Source organism: Oryctolagus cuniculus, chromosome 13, assembly GCF_964237555.1.
Source record: "Oryctolagus cuniculus chromosome 13, mOryCun1.1, whole genome shotgun sequence".
NCBI classification, from domain to species: domain Eukaryota; kingdom Metazoa; phylum Chordata; class Mammalia; order Lagomorpha; family Leporidae; genus Oryctolagus; species Oryctolagus cuniculus.
Genome location: NC_091444.1, coordinates 45,468,548 through 45,483,347, shown reverse-complemented (window position 1 = coordinate 45,483,347; position 14,800 = coordinate 45,468,548).

Sequence of the window (14,800 nt, the reverse complement as noted above, 5' to 3'; positions counted from 1 at the left end):
GCATCCTCCCACCCAGTAATGCTGGCTGATGCGCCTTTCCCTGCTCTGCTGCTGCTGGTGACAACCCCGGAGTATACAGGGGCCTGAGCTTGGGGGAGGGGTCTCAGAGATTGCTCAGGCCTTCTTGGTTTCAGGACAGTCTTGTTTTTTCTTAAAATAACTCGAGAATTATGTGCAAAATATGCAAAGGTCACATTAGCTGACTGCATCCATAGATAAATGTGCAGCACAAGGGCTTGTTTACACATCAGCCACTGCACTGCCAAACCAGCGGCAGCCAGCAGCCCCGCCAACATAACAAAACCTCCTGCAGAGATGCACTTGAAATCTGCAGTTTAGCAAGGAAGGCACCCACAGCACACCTTCCTTAAATTTGCATATTTGTGAAAAGAACACACACCCGTAGAACGAATTTTAGCCGGGTTTAAATGCTAAAATGGTCTCCAGGATTTGCTTTGTGGAGAACACATGCTTAAAACTTTACTGCATAAAGCCAGACATCAGCAAGCCTCCATGGAAGGGTGGAAAATCATCATATATCTTTACCCCACAGAAGTTAAAAAGGCCTTTTGTTGTTGTTGTTAGCTAACAATGGAAACTTTTTAAGTGTTTCCTCCCTCAGTCTTGCCAAGCAATAGAGAAAAAAAAAAAAAAAAGAAGAAGAAAAGAAAAACTTGTTCTGCTGAGTTCAACCCCAGACAGGCTCACAACTTCCTTCCTGCCTTCCTCCCCCAGCCCCCACCTTTGCCTTTCTCCCTCCTACCTACCCCCTGCCTTTCTCCCTCCTCCATCCCCCCCCCAACTTTTTTTTTTTAATCTTACATTGAACAAACACTGAAGTGGCTGAAGTGGCCAGGAGCAGCCGCTGGCAGGGGTAGCATCTCCCAGGCCGAGCCGGCCCCTCCCCGAGCAGCCTCCCCTCTTTCACAGTCCCTTTTAAGGTCTTCCTAAGCGTGCTGGGGCTATCATTCCGGAGCATTTGTACTGAGCCATCTGAGGGGCCTGCGAGCCTGGGGGAGCAGCCCCCCGGAGACCGTGGCCTCCGAGATGCGAGATGTGGGGACAGTTTCTGGGCAGCAATGACACAGGCCCAACCCCAGAGAAGGCTAGGGCTTGCGGCAGAGAACCCGCGGGGAAGGCGGGGATGGGAACTCTGCCCTGTGGTTTCCCTGGCTCCAGGGAGCCTGCAAAGCTCGGAGGCCCAGGGCTGGGCCAAGCCGCCTGGAGTCCTGGGCTCGGGAGGCCCCGGGGAGACCCCAGGTGGGGTCCCAGTGATCCGGGGGCCACGGCAGCGCGCTGAGAAGTGTCTGCACCGCTGGGCTTGCTTGGGGGCCGCTGCCCCGCGCAGCCAGTGGCCCAGGAGATGGAGGCGGGAATTCCTTCTGGCAGAATGCTGGAGCCTTTGCCCTCTTGGGAAGCAGCAACAGATCTGAATGAACCTCAGTGCCTTGCTGGGGACAGGGTGGGTGTGCAGCCTGGGCACGCCAGGGCTTGGCTGGGCACTGTGGAGGAGGCCGGGCTGGCCTGGACGTGCGGCACGCGGGCATCATTGCAGGGGACAACGAGGTGGGAAGGCCCAGGGCAGGACAGAGACGCACAGCCCCGGGCCGGAGCTGCTGTCCCCAGCGGGGAAGGACAGACCTCTGGCGAGAGAGACCTGCGGCCCCAGCAGCATTCCCGCGGTCATCATTAGGGACGTGGGTGCCCAGGAGGACGGAGGCTTGGAGGAAGCCCAGGGAAGCCAATGAGGAAACTCTTGTCTTCCTCGGCCTCCTCCACAGGCTTCTCCTCTTCCTATGACGACTCAGAGGAGGACGTCTCCAGTGACCCCGAGCGCACCCTGGATCCCAACGCCACCTTCCTGCACACCCTGGACCAGCAGAAACCCCGAGTGGTAAGTCTGGCCCCGAGATCTTTCTAGAACCCATGCTGATATCAGCAGGCCTTCGATGCTCCATTTGTTCTGTTTGTCTTGCTTTGTCCCGAGTCATGAAGACTGTAACCAGGGCTCTGGGCAGTCACGGCTCATACTTCCTTCCAGCTGTGTTTGCTGGGGGGAGGGTGGCATGGTGGTGGTGATGGGGTACGTAGAGGCACGGGCCGTGCACTTCATAGTTTGGACAGCAAATCTGAGTCACTCCTACTGCTGTTTCCATGCTCATCCTAAAAAACAGGTTTTCACTGGAGTGCTTTGCACGTCAGCGCTCTTCTCGGGAAGATGGGATTCATGCGTGCCACCAGAAACTTGCTGGGTAATCCTCGAAGACAGCAAGAATGCTTTTGCCCGATCAGGCGAAACACTTAAGGCTGTGATTCATTGGGGCTGAGGGCACCTGACCAGGATGTCATCCAGTTAATTCAGCCTCTGCCGAGAGGCCAGCAGAACCTGGCCCGGGGCCCTGGAGCCCGTAGATGTGGTCGCGCTGGTCTGTTGGGTGAGGAGCCACCGAACCTCAGTGACTTGAGGCCTGGACATCGTAGTGTCAATGTGGGCAGGGTAACTCAGGTGCGGTTTGATGTTTGAATTAAAGTGAGCCAGGCAGGAGGGCGGTATCTTTGCTGGAATGTTACATTAGATTGAACTGCTGGAGAGAAGCACCTGGGTGCTGTCTCCAGGCTAGGTACCTCCTGCTAGGTGAGCCTGTGGGCCAGTACAGATGCTGGGCAGGTGTGCTGTCAGGTGCATCTCTGGGTTCATCACACTGACGTCTCCCTCTGGCTGCAGCTGTAGACAAGAGTTTTTCTCCTCTGCATGGTTAATCTCAGTCATAGACTGTCTTCGCTGCAGGATCAGAAGCCCTAACAAGACGTAAGTGATGGTGCTAGCTCTGCTGACAGGGGCTGGACTTTGTCTTTGCTCCTCCAGAGTCTAGGGAATTTCCCAGCTCCATGGGGTGGGGTGGGGGGGGCTGTTGCACTGCCATGAGGGAAGAGTTGGCATTTTATTGTCAGTAGCCTTCTGACTTCATGTTGAATATCAAACACTAGTCACTGCACCTGGATCGTTTTCTCCTGCACAACTTGCTGTTTCCATGCCAGCTCCCTCGCTAAGATGTCTGCACTCCAAAAGCATGCTTCTGTCTGATTCCGCGTCACAAGTCACAGTCTGAATTTGTGGAGGCCAAGCATTTCTCCTCCTGAAACTCTGCTTTCTGCTGATGACCTGGAGGCAAGTGTGCATGCAAAATCTGGCCCCAGTCACCCTGGCATTTTGTGGGCAGCACAAGGCCTGCACCTGCTGTTGGCCATGGGCACAGCACCTTTAGGAGGGCGGTCCTCCTGGAAGGGGATGGTGGTGCAGAGCGGGTGGAAAATGCTCTCTGAAGGTGTGGCCCGCAGCCACAGCAGGTAGAGAACTAGTGAGTGAGGCGTGCGTGGACCCAGGCATCTCATTCGCTGTGCAAACCCTGAAGCACAGACACAGCCACTTCAGCTCCTCCAGCTCTCGGTTCACCCTTTATGGCTGTGGATTAGCAGATGTGAATGGCTGATTACCAAAGTGGTTTATATGTCCTGTGTTTGGAAAGAGCTCTTGTCTGGAACTAAGTAAAGGGGAGATAAACAATGACAAGTGACCATTTTATTTCTCTCTTTTGCCAGAGGGCTACCAGCGGACAAATCAGAGGCTAAAGTGGTGTTTTCAAGGTAGCATGGAGCTGGACGGGAAGTGGAGCAGGCAGGTCTGGAACCGGGTGTGGGCAGGAGACTGTCGTTCTACCCGCTAGGCCACAGCGCTGGCCCCTATTAGAAATCTTCCAAATAGGAAGATGGTGTTGTGATTTTGAATAGAAAGACTCATTCTACTCAAAACAAGAGCTCTGCTTATCACTTTTACATGCACCAAATAAAAATATCACGGTTTCAAAACTGAGTTACACATCCTGCCTGTCGCCTACCTTTGTGATGTCATGGGTTTGTGATATAGTTAACAAAGGTGTGTCTTTCTGGACATGAAAGTGTGCAATTACTTAACAGAAATTAATCATTTAAGGCCAAATAAATGAACCAAATTGAATATGATAGCCAGAAATACCAAAATATAGGAAGGATGTATAACTTGGCACAGATTACATTTCATATTAGTAGGAAATCATTATATGTAAATGAAATGACTCTTAATGGGGAAAACAAGCTAGACATTTATGTCACAAAACTAAGTTCCTGATGGAATAAAAAGTAAACATTTTCTGTGTACAAGTTGAGAAAATTACCAGAAGAAAACACAAATGCCTATCAATACATTTTTTCTAAGAATGACTCTAAAAGGAACTATCACAAATATTACAAAGTAAAAGAAATCTTTTGTCAGTGTTTCTAGATTTTTTTAACTATTATTTAATGAATATAAATTTCCAAAGTACAGCTTATGGATTACAATGGCTTCCCCCCCATAACGTCCCTCCCACCCACAACCCTCCCCTTTCCCACTCCCTCTCCCCTTCCATTCACATCAAGATTCATTTTCAATTCTCTTTATATACAGAAGATCAGTTTAGCATATATTAAGTAAAGATTTCAACAGTTTGCACTCACATAGAAACACAAAGTGAAAAATACTGTTTGAGTACTAGTTATAGCATTGAATCACAATGTACAGCACATTAAGGACAGAGATCCTACATGAGGAGTAAGTGCACAGTGACTCCTGTTGCTGATTTAACAAATTGACACTCTTGCTTATGGCCTCAGTAATCACCCTAGGCTCTTGTCATGAGTTTCCAAGGCTATGGAAGCCTTTTGAGTTCACTGACTCTGAACATATTTAGACAAGGTCGTAGTCAAAGTGGAAGTTCTCTCCTCCCTTCAGAGAAAGGTACCTCCTTCTTTGATGACCTGTTCTTTCCACTGGGATCTCACTCGCGGATCTTTCATTTAGGCTTTTTTTTTTTTTTTTTTTTTTTTTTTTTTTTCCCGCAGAGTGTCTTGGCTTTCCATGCCTAAAATACTCTCATGGGCTTTTCAGCCAGATCCGCATGCCTTAAGGGCCAGAGTGCTGTTTAGGACATCTGCCATTCTATGGGTCCGCTGTGTATCTCGCTTCCCATGTTGGATCATTCTCTCCCTTTTTTATTCTATCAGCTAGTATTTGCAGACACTAGTCTTGTTTATGTGATCCCTTTGGCTCTTAGTCCTATCAACTTAATACATTATCCCTCTTAGTATTTTTTTGTTTGTTCTACTTAATACTTTTGGTTGAATACTGTAATCAATACACAGATATTCTTGGGTGTTGAAACTTAACTGAAAACTGATCACTGTTAAATATAAGAGTGCGAATAAGAGAGGGAAGAGATGTGCAATTCGGGACATGCTCAAGCTGACTTGCCCCAAACAGTAGAGTTAGAAACACACCAGGGGATTCCAATTCAATCCCATCAAGGTGGCATGTACCAATGCCATCTCACTAGTCCCAGTGATCAATTTCCGTTTCTAGATATTTTATATATAACTTTTGTCCTATACATATGTTTTATTATATATAGATCTATTACATATATTCCAACAATTATAGCTTCATCATTTTATTTTGTGTCCTTCTAAAAATAAAAATAGCAAATATAGGTGATGATTATTGTAGAAGTATTGCTTTCCTTAAAAACATTGAAATCCCCAAATGTATTTATTCATTCTTCCAATTCATTTGTTCATCAAACATGAATCAAAAATATGTATTATTAACAGACTTAGGGGCCTTGCATCCTTCAAAACTTTGTTTACTTGCTTAGTCTGAGAAAGTTGGGAGGTTTAAGATTGAAATAATAGGACTTGGTTTCAGTGGAAGAGTTTCCTTCCTTCTTTCAAATAAAAGTGTTTGTGAAGTTCAGAAATTGGAAAGGGTAATATTTAGCTGCCTTTTTGAAAATGTGTAAAAGTTAAATACCAATGGTGATCATTGGAAGGATCTGATTTTCGTTCTTTTTGCATGTCTAAATATTGAATAAAATTAGTCATACCTATTCACTCAAATCCCAAGGACTTGGGCCATCTTCCACTGCTTTCCAAGGCCATAGCAGAGAGCTGGTTCGAAAGTGGAGCAGCTGGGACTTGCATGGGATTCCACTACCACAAGCAGAGGCTTAGCCTACTATGCACAGCGCCGATGCCATCTCTTCTTATAGGCTACTCTTTCATTAGTGATAATGAGAGCTCATAAGTACTGTACTTTTTCCAGAAGAAAAGTATTTCTTTGGAGAGCATGTAATATTATGCTATTTGATGCTTTGTTTGGAGACTGTGCACTATAATTTCCTAAAAGCTTGTTCACTTCCACAGGACTCCTCTGCACTTGGCATGTGCGAGTGGTCATCCAGGAGTGGTAAATATGCTTATTGAAAGAGATTGCGAAATTGACCCCACTGACAAAAGAGATGAAACGCCGTTAATTAAGCTACGCAATAGTCACCCATTTCCAGCACAGGAAGGATGTGCTTTAAATGATGAGAATACAAATGAATTTATCTCACTTAAATGTAACTAGTGGGTGAAACCAGGAGAATGTTTCTTTTGAATTATGGGAACCTACACTATTTATTGGTATCATACTGACAGGCCACACAATGTTTCGAAGAAGAATGTGGTACTATCCTACTGACTCAAGGAGCCAACCCAAACCATACAGACAGTGGGGGGAACATGGCCCTGCATTATGCTGCGCTTAGTAACAACCTGGCAATGATAAAAAACTGCTTGCCTATGGCGCAGATATTGATGCAAAAAATAAGGTATGATCAACTTTTTTCCAAACTGTCTGAAATGCATTTGTTTGAATATTATAATATTTGGAATCAGTTTTCCATATTTTTAAGTTCAAGTATTCCTTATGTGAACATATTTTAAAATAATTGTCTAAGATTTCATTTTAAATATTGATCTTTTTACAGAAGCATTAGAGAGTACAGATTTCCATGTATTTGTGGTCAGTATCTGGGAAAACACTGTTAAAGTTGAAACTGTTTTCAAATATAGCATCCCACTCACATTTTTTTCTAGTTAGTGTAAAATAACACAGGAAAGTAAAATTTGTCTTGCAAACAGGCTTTAGTTTAAGACATAAGGTAAATGACTGGATTTCGTTGTTTCTTACTGCGGTATAGTATTCTAAAGAATACATATCCCATAATTTCTTTATCCAGTCTACCATTGATGGGCATTTAGGTTGGTTCCAGGTCTTGGCTATTGTGAATTGTGCTGCAATAAACATTAGGGTGCAGACCGCTTTTTTCTTTATCAATTTAAACTCCTTTGGGTAAATTCCAAGGAGTGGGATGGCTGGGTCGAACGGTAGGGTTATCTTCAGGTTTCTGAGGAATCTCCAGACTGATTTCCATAGTGGCTTGACCAGTTTGCATTCCCACCAACAGTGGGTTAGTGTCCCTTTTTCCCCACATCCTCGCCAGCATCTGTTGTTGGTAGATTTCTGTATGTGAGCCATTCTAACCGGGGTGAGGTGAAACCTCATTGTGCTTTTGATTTGCATTTCCCTGATTGCTAGTGACCTTGAACATTTTTTCATGTGCCTGTTGGCCATTTGGATTTCCTCTTTTGAAAAATGTCTATTGAAGTCCTTGGCCCATCTCTTAAGTGGGTTGTTGGTTTTGTTTTTGTGGAGTTTCTTGATCTCTTTGTAGATTCTGGTTATTAACCCTTTATCTGTTGCATAGTTTGAAAATATTTTTTCCCATTCTGTCGGTTGTCTCTTCACTCTCCTGACTGTTTCTTTTGCAGTACAGAAACTTCTCAATTTGATGCAATCCCAATAGTTGATTTTGGCTTTGACTGTCTGTGCCTCCCGGGTCTTTTCCAGAAATTCTTTGCCTGTGCCAATATCTTGAAGGGTTTCTCCAATGTTCTCTAATAACTTAATGGTGTCAGGACGTAGATTTAGGTCTTTAATCCACGTTGAGTGGATTTTTGTGTAAGGTGTAAGGTAGGGGTCTTGCTTCATGCTTCTGCACGTGGAAATCCAGTTTTCCCAGCACCATTTATTGAATAGACTGTCCTTGCTCCAGGAATTAGTTTTAGATCCTTGATCAAATATAAGTTGGCTGTAGATGTTTGGATTGATTTCTGGTGTTTCAATTCTGTTCCATTGGTCTATCCATCTGTTTCTGTACCAGTACCATGCTGTTTTGATTACAACTGCCCTGTAGTATGTCCTGAAATCTGGTATTGTGATGCCTCCAGCTTTGTTTTTGTTGTACAAGATTGCTTTAGCTATTCGAGGTCTCTTGTGCCTCCATATGAATTTCAGCATCATTTTTTCTAGATCTGCGAAGAATGTCTTTGGTATCTTGATTGGGATTGCATTGAATCTATAAATTGCTTTTGGGAGAATGGACATTTTGATGATGTTGATTCTTCCAATCCATGAGCATGGAAGATTTTTCCATTTTTTGGTATCCTCTTCTATTTCTTTCTTTAAGGTTTTGTAATTTTCATCGTAGAGATCTTTAACGTCCTTGGTTAAGTTTATTCCAAGGTATTTGATTGTTTTTGTAGCTATTGTGAATGGGATTGATCTTAGCAGTTCTTTCTCAGTCATGGCATTACTTGTGTATACAAAGGCTGTTGATTTTTGTGCATTGATTTTATATCCTGCCACTTTGCCAAACTCCTCTATGAGTTCCAATAGTCTCTTAGTAGAGTTCTTTGGATCCTCTAAGTACAGAATCATATCGTCTGCAAAGAGGGATAGTTTGACTTCTTCCTTCTTGATTTGTATTCCTTTGATTTCTTTTTCTTGTCTGATGGCTCTGGCTAAAACTTCCAGAACTATGTTAAATAGCAGTGGTGAGAGTGGGCATCCCTGCCTGGTGCCAGATTTCAGTGGAAATGCTTCCAACTTTTCCCCATTCAATAGGATGCTGGCTGTGGGTTTTTTATAAATTGCTTTGATTATATTGAGGAATGTTCCTTCTATACCCAATTTGCTTAGAGTTTTCATCATGAAAGGGTGTTGAATTTTATCAAATGCTTTCTCTGCATCAATTGAGATAATCATATGGTTTTTCTTCTGCAGTCTGTTAATGTGGTGAATCACATTGATTGATTTGCGAATGTTGAACCATCCCTGCATACCAGGGATGAATCCCACTTGGTCTGGGTGGATGATTTTCCTGATGTGTTGTTGTATTCTATTGGCCAGAATTTTATTGAGGATTTTTGCATCTATGTTCATCAGGGATATTGGTCTGTAATTTTCTTTCAGTGCTGCATCTTTCAACGAAATCCAGTCATTTGCAACAAAATGGAGGAATCTGGAACACATCATGCTGAGTGAAGTAAGCCAGTCCCAAAGGGACAAATACCATATGTTCTCCCTGATCGGTGACAACTGACTGAACACCAAAAAGGAAACCTCCTGAAGTGAAATGGACACTATGAGAAATGGTGACTTGATCAGCATAGCCCTGACTGCTAATGGACAACTTAATACATTATCCCTCATAGTATTTTTTTTTTGTCTGTTCTACTTAATATGACTGGTTTAATTCTGTAATTATCACACAGTTATTCTTAAGTGTTGAAAATTAACTGAAATGTGATCCCTGTTAAACATAAAAGTGGGTATAAGAGAGGGAAGAGATGTATAATTTGGGGCATGCTCGGGCTGACTTGCCCCAATTGGTAGAGTTGGAAACATACTAGGGGATTCCAATTCAATCCCATCAAGGTGGCATGTGCCAATGCCATCTCACTAGTCCAAGTGATCAATTTCAGTTCACAATTGATCATAATGAAAGGACTAAGAGTCAAAGGGAGCACATAAACAAGTCTAGTATCTGCTAACACTAACCGATAGAATAAATAAAGGGGAGAGTGATCCAACATGGGAAGTGAGATACTCAGCAGACTCATAGAATGGCGGATGTCCTAAATAGCACTCTGGCCTCAGAATCAGCCCTAAAGGCACTCGGATCTGGCTGAAAAGCCCATGAGAGTATTTCAGGCATGGAAAGCCAAGACACTCTGGCAAAAAGATCTCTGTGAGTGAGATCCCAGTGGAAAGAACAGGTCTTCAAAGAGGGAGGTGCCTTTCTCTGAAGGGAGGAGAGAACCTCCACTTTGACTATGACCTTGTCTAAACAAGATAAGAGTCGGAGAACTCAAGGGGCTTCCATAGCCTTGGAAACTCATGACTGGTGCATAGGGAGATTACTGATGCCATAAACAGGAGTGTCAATTTGTAAAGTCAACAACAGGAGTCACTGTGCACTTACTCCTCATGTAGGATCTCTGTCCTTAACGTGCTGTACACTGAGGCTTAATGCTATAACGAGTACTCAAACAGTATATTTCACTTTGTGTTTCTATGGGGGTGCAAACTGTTGAAATCTTTACTTAATGTACACTAAACTGATCTTCTGTTAAAAAAAAAAAAAAAAAAAAAAAGAAACTATCAATTCCCAACTTGACTCTCACTGGGATTAAACATGACAATAGGTCTGATCTGATTTCATCATCATTTTAAAAAAAATCATCTATTAATTTTCACTTTATGTTTCTGTGTGGGAACAAACTGTTGAAATCCTTACTTAAGGTATAATAAGCTGATCTTCTGTATACTAAGATAATCGAAAATGAATCTTGATGTGAATGGAAGGGGAGAGGGAGTGGGAAAGGGGAGGGTGGTGGGTGGGAGGGACGGTATGGGGGGGAAAGCCATTGTAACCCATGAGACGTACTTTGGAAATTTATATTCATTAAATAAAAGATAAAAAAAAAAACAAACAAAAAAAAAAAAGACATAAGGTAAAAGCATAATACAGTAAATAGAAACCTTGCTGTTGTTGACTTCCTACGTAAATCTCTGTGGCAAGGCTTAAGATGGAAACTTGGACAGAAAAAAAGAGAAAACAGTCAGCTACTTGGAAATTAGGTAATTGGGGAAAAATACCAAGATGGTATATTTACTTTTGTTTTATTTTTTCTGGTTTACGTGTGTAGACAAAGTGTGTTTTGGGTGTAAGAATTCATAGTTTTTGGTAACTAGGAGTGAGTTGTAAGCTTGCCTTAGGTTCCCTTTTTAAGAGGACCCTGGGAAAACCAGATTGGGAGTGATTGGTGGTAATCAAGAGGCAAACAAGAGGGAAGAGCAGATGATTCGCTGGCTTAGTATTCTATGCTAATTGCTAAGAGAGGAGTCTAAACTCATCCTCCAAACCTAGAATGCCTTGATGGGAAGTTGGCAGAAAAAGATCTTATAAATAAAGTGAGGCTACTCCTCCCAGGGAACACGAAACAGAGTTCTCAGCAAGTGGGTCTGTCTCTTTTCATTCCTGTTTTCAGCCAGGTTCCCAAATGATGAATGAAAGTGGCGTGTGGGTGATAGAAGAGCCAATCCACTGCACTAGCTCTAGGTTGAAATTGTTCATCACAACGACTTAGAAAAATTTAACAAAAATTTACACATCTAGGACCCCCCACCAGTAACATTTAAAAAAAAAACTTTATATATTTGACAGAGTGGCAGAGAGACAGGGAAGAAGGTGGGGGCTTGTTCACTCCTTAAATGGCCCAGAACTCCACTGAGTTTTCCCATGCAGGTGGTAGGAGCCCAGATACTTGGGGCGTGTTCCACTGTTTTCTCAAATGTGTTAACAGGCAGCAGGATTGGCATTGGGCAGCCAGGGCTTGAACAAGTGCTCCAGTATGGATGCTGGTATTGCAAATGGCTTAACCCACTGTGTCCCAAGGCTGCCCGCCCTGCCATGAACTTTTTGATTCAATAAATCTTTTATGGCCTGGATATGTATATTTAAAATATTTCTTTGAAATTCTGATAAACTCCTGGTTAAGAACCACCAAACAGCTAAGTGTAATACATACATTGTCATATCTCAAAACTTCATAGGTCCTTAGAAGAGTTGGAGTTTGATAGATGCTACTTCCACCAACACTTTGCAACAAACTTTCTTTCACTTCCTCTGTAGTTGGAAAGTTATGGGAGACAATGTTGATGATAATTCTCAGCTTTTAGAAAACTACCCTGGGGCTGGCACTGTGGCTTAGTAGGTAAAGACCGTGATTTAGACAGTTTGGATATTTAAATGATATTCTTTTAAGCCTGAGACAGAGTATCTTTCCAATTTTTGTGTTTTCGATGATTTCTTTTATCAGTGTTTTAAAATACTTTGTAGAGATATTTCATTTATTTGACTAAATTTATTCCTAATATTTATTTTTGTGGCTTTGTATGTGGTGTTTACTTTTAAAATATTTATTTATTTATTTGAAAGGCAGAAAGAGTTAACAGAGACGGGGGTGGGGTGGGTTGAGGAGGGAGGGTGAGAGGGAAGGTTGATCTGCTATCTGATGGTTCATGTTCCAAATGGCCACAACAGCCAGGGTTGGGCCAGGCTGAAGCCAGGAATCAGGAACTCCATCCAGGTCTGCCCATGGTCAGCAGGGCCCCAAACACTTGAGCCATCTCCACTTCCTTCCCTGGTGCGTTGGCAGGGATCTGGATGGGAAGTAGAGCAGCCAGGAGTCGGCACTTCCATATGGAATGCAGGTGTTGGTTTAACCTCTACTGCGCCACATGACCAGCCTCTATTTCTTGACCACTCTATCATCAAGATTGTTATTGGTATATAAAAGTCTGCTTTTTTGTATGTTGGTTTTGTATCTTGGGACTTGACCAGACCAGATTGATTTGTCAGTTCTCATACCTTTTTATGCAGGGTATAGGTTGTTTATAACAGGAATGATAAATTATAGGAATTAAGGACATAAGATGTAGGGAGCTATCTAGGATTGCATAGTAGATAAGAAACTCAAAATTCTTATGACATTTATGATTTTTTGTTTAACTGGAGGGATAGCAAACTTCAAAAGTTTTATTGAAGAACATTAAAAATAATTTTAGAGTCACTGCGGGAAGCCTTTATAGAAGATGGAAGTTAGGATTGTAATGTAACATCATCTGCTTCCACCCCAGCCTTCAGAAGGTAGCCTAGCACTCCTGGAACACTGGGGTCTGGAGCTTGCTGGACTCCATAGAACTATAGCTCAGGGGAGATGTCTCTCACCTCCATCTTCTTTCTCAACTTTCTGATGTCCTTCTCAAAAGCATGTTAGGTAGGACATGGGTAGTATCGACTGGCCAATCAGTTATGGAGGGACAGTGGATTGCTGACCTTGTGTCTTTACTGGGGACAGATGAATGAGATTCCATGTAACTTGATTTTTAGAGGGAGGAAATAGTGTATATTTGAGTCTAGCCTTATCTCAGGTTTCTGTGTCTTATAGGCTTAAGATGTAAATATTTGAGGTACCCATGTTTGTCAGCTTTGTGTTACCTTAACTAAAATACCTGAATGAGGCCAACAGACCCAGGGTTATGGGTTTACTTGGCTTCTGGTTTTGAGGTTCACACTCCAAGGCCAGGTGGCACCATCAGTCTGGCATCTGATGACTGTGGTGGGTGGTGAATGTGTGCAGGGGGAGATGACTTGGTAAGCCGGCAAGCAGAGAGATAACCATGGCGCTGTTCAACCCTCAGGAGAACTACTTTTGGAGAATAAGTCCTCAGTGACCCATATGCCTCCCACTAGTCCCACATACTTGACACCATAATTGTATTGTCTCCATCCTTAATCCATTGGCTTTAACAGTAATCCATTAACCAAAAAATAAGACATTTTGGCATGAAGCCACAATATATGGTACTTTTATTGATATCCAAATTATTATTCAAATCATATTTTGCCATTGTGTCCTGGGCTGGGGGTGGGGCCATAGGAAGCAAAGACATTTAGATGGTACTGATACATAAGTAGAGGTACAAGTGCCAGGACTCTTGTTTTTCCAGTAGAGTCTCTATTTGGGTATCTCAGTGTTATGGAGGCTTTTAATGGCTTGCTAGTTTATGTATACCTGAATGAGGCAAGACTTAATATTGATTATATAATATTTAATATTTTAATCTGAGAAAATCACCATTAAAAGTCTATACATTTATTCTTTGCCCTGTATACCTTTAGCACTCAAAAATTTTGTATGTTTCCAAGGATTCTTTATATTGTTTTAGGGTAATAGGAAGCAATGAAGCCTTCTTAATAAGTGATTTCTATGCTGAATTTGTCAAGACTTCCATTTTTACCTTACACAGCTTAGCCTATAAAACAAGGATAGGCAATGGGAGATGGACCATGTATTTTTCTACCGTGTTATAGGTTACCATGTTTGTTACATTCAGGAAATAAAACTTAGGGCAACCATTGGATTTTTCAGTTGAAGCTTTAGGGTAGACAAATTGTAAAGACCAGTTTTTCTCAAGCACTGCCAATTTATTGGCACTCACACTTTGTTATGGAATGAATTGTCTTCATTAACTATATCATTAGAATAAGAGAGATGGAGACAGAAACGGGGATAGAAAGGTTTCAAAAGCAAAAGTGAAATTTTCATTATATCAAAATCACCATTTAATCTATGGATAACTGACCTTTCACCAGACCTTTTTAATGGAAAGAATTTAACAATTTTTTGTTATAGATTTTTGTTCTAAAGCACTTGCATCAAAACTGCTCCTGATAGTATTGAAGACATGAATTTACTTACAAAGGTAACATCTTTTATTTTTTATTTTAATTAATAATTATAATATAATAATTATAATATTAATATAATTCATGCTGAAATGGCTAAATTTTGCTAAAATATTAATCCTTCATAGAATGAGTGGTGTGCAGATATTTTCACATATTCCATTGGATGTTTCTTCACTCTAGTTTCCTTTGCTGTGAAGAAGCTTTTGAATTTGATATAATCCTCTTTGTCTAGTTTGGCTGTTGTT